General features: G+C 42.9%; 1 pseudogene; it reads right to left on the bottom strand.

Annotated features, from left to right (window-relative positions):
* Window positions 1-370: 370 nt before the first annotated feature.
* LOC102768243 lies at window positions 371-886 on the bottom strand (annotated as a pseudogene).
* Between the last annotated feature and the right edge of the window lie 1,584 nt (window positions 887-2,470).

The following is a 2,470-nucleotide window of genomic DNA, read 5'->3' as shown; positions in this document are numbered from 1 at the left end:
GGATCCAAAACTCTTGGGGTGGAACCCAGAAATCTGTGGCATAACAAGCTCTCTAAGTGATTCTAATGCAAGCTCAAGTTTGAGAACCACTGAGTTCACAGAACGCCGGTATGATGGAACTGACTTTGGAAAGCAGGTCTGACTTTGGAAAGCAGGAATATGCCAGGAAACCCGGGAAGTCAGCATCAATCACAGCAGGTGACATTTATGCTAGAATGTCCTTTGCTTTTTAGAAAAGGCTTTGCTTTTTCTCTAGCTAACAAAAGAACAAAAAGAGTTACAAAGAAGTCACAGATTCTTCAAGTCACTTTGCCTTATGTCTCTCTCTCTCTCTCTCTCTCTCTCTCTCTCTCTCTCTCTCTCTCTCCCTATTTAATAAAGGTTTATTTTTCAAAATGTACAGCCGGTGAGATCTGTTGTTCATGCATCTTCTCCAGCAGCTGGGGCGGCCGCATCATTGGTGTTTCTGGTGTAAATCACCTGAGCTCTGTGCTTTGAGACTCGTTTAATAAGCCCTTCACTAAGGAGCTCCTGAAGGGCTGCTCTGGCCAAGAAACCATGAATCTTTAGCCTCTGGGAGACCACAGCTGGGGTTACAAGCTTGTAGTTGGGAGCTTCTTTACAGAGCTTGTCATATGTGGCTTTTTCAAACAAGACCAGATTACTGAGCTTGTCCTGAACTTGGACGACTTCTTCTATTTGCCCTTGCCCCCCGTGAACAAGTCTTTGTCTTTCTTGGCCAACTTTCCAGCATCTTTCTTCTTCTTGTCGTCCTTGGGCAGCATCGCCGGACTTGGAGAGCAGGGATGCGCTGCTGCCTTGCCAAGATGTCAGCCCGAGAGGCCTTATGCATTTCTACTTAGGAAATGCCAAGCTGTAAAATTAGCAACTGGGAGTCCTGAGCAATGAATGGCTCCCCACTCTGCTTCACTGAGCAGGGGAACATGATGACCACTTCTGCCCAGCAAAGCTGCTTGTTTCTTTGCTTTGATTTGTGCTGATAAATACAAGTCAAAAGCATTAGTCCTACACTGTGGCTTTGGGCTTTATTATCAGTAGGAAGGAAGAAGTTTAAGAAAAGTAAGGGGAACCCTAGCCAACTTTGCACAGTGGATAGAATGCTGGCCCAAGGACTGAAGGGTCCCAGGTTCAATTCCTGGTCAAGGCATGTACCTTTGTTGCAGGATTGATCCTCAGCCCTGGTCGGGGTGTGTGCAGGAGGCAACCAATCAATGTGTCTCTCTCACATGGATGTTTCTCTCTCTAAGTCTCTCCCCCTCCCTTTCACTCTCTATAAAAACCAATAGAACTATATCCTCAGGTGAGGATTGGAAAAAAAAGTAGGGGGAGGCCCAGGAGATTGTGGACAAGACAGTGGGTTATTAAACACGGTTCATGAACTAATACCAATTTGGAAACATAGTAGACTTATTTTGTGTATGAGTCACTATCTAATTTCTCTAGAGCCTTCTTGTAGCAATTTCAAAGGCTATTGAAGGAAAATTTTTCTTTCCCTTATGTTGTCCTTTTTGGTGGAAACATAAATCTAAAGTTAAGGCTTTTCCCAAAACCTCTTGGGAGAAGAAACAGGGAAAATATCTGATTGCAATAGTTCACAATTGCATCTCTAACCAGAGATATAGCCTTCCCACTTTTTTCTTTTTACCCCCATCTTGGAACTCTTGCACAAACCATTTATATGTGTAGAATGTCTGCTCTTCTGTTTACCTGGACATTTTTTATCCATTCAACACTCAGCTAAAATATATTTTCCAGGAAGTCTTCTGGATGGATCAAAGTATATCCCCCTTTATTTCTTTGAAAAATGAATTTGACTAAATCACAATCAAACATGTTTCTATAATGAGGCTTTGACTTTATTCCAATATGTTTTTGACATTCTGGGAAGGGTGCATGTGGAAATATAGCTATGATTCCAAAGCAATGATGGATGAGAAAGCCGGAGGCTATTTGGAAGTCTAACAATACAATGGGCGGGGACAGATACTCTCCTTTTTACTGATTGGTTGTAGGAGTGGAGAAGACCAATGAAAGCCTTGAAGATGGGAGCTGTCTTCCCTAATGACTATATGTCATATGTGCACAGTTAGAGATGTTTGACGTCAGTGATGTGCTGGTCAGCTGGCACCACTGGCAGTGTAAATTGTGCATGTCCTTTTCCAACTTTCGGTTCAGTGCTGTCCTGTCGTGAGCTCAAAATTGGCCAGGGTGTGAATATTTATAGCATGGAACTCAACAAATGCTGCAAAGGTTCCTTATCTAATCCAGTGAGCAGACTTATTAGCACTCCACTGTGCACATTATTTTATTTTAAATATTTTTTATTGATTTTTTGAGAGAGGAAGGGTGAGAGAGATAGAAACAACCATATGAGAGCAAAACATCCATTGGCTGCCTCTTGCACACCTCTCACCAGGGATTGAGCCTGAAACCTGGGCATGTGCCCTGA

Source organism: Myotis davidii, unplaced genomic scaffold (assembly GCF_000327345.1).
Source record: "Myotis davidii unplaced genomic scaffold, ASM32734v1 scaffold379, whole genome shotgun sequence".
NCBI lineage: Eukaryota > Metazoa > Chordata > Mammalia > Chiroptera > Vespertilionidae > Myotis > Myotis davidii.
The sequence above is the reverse complement of the archived record's forward strand: the minus strand, read 5'-3'. Positions and strand labels throughout refer to the sequence as shown.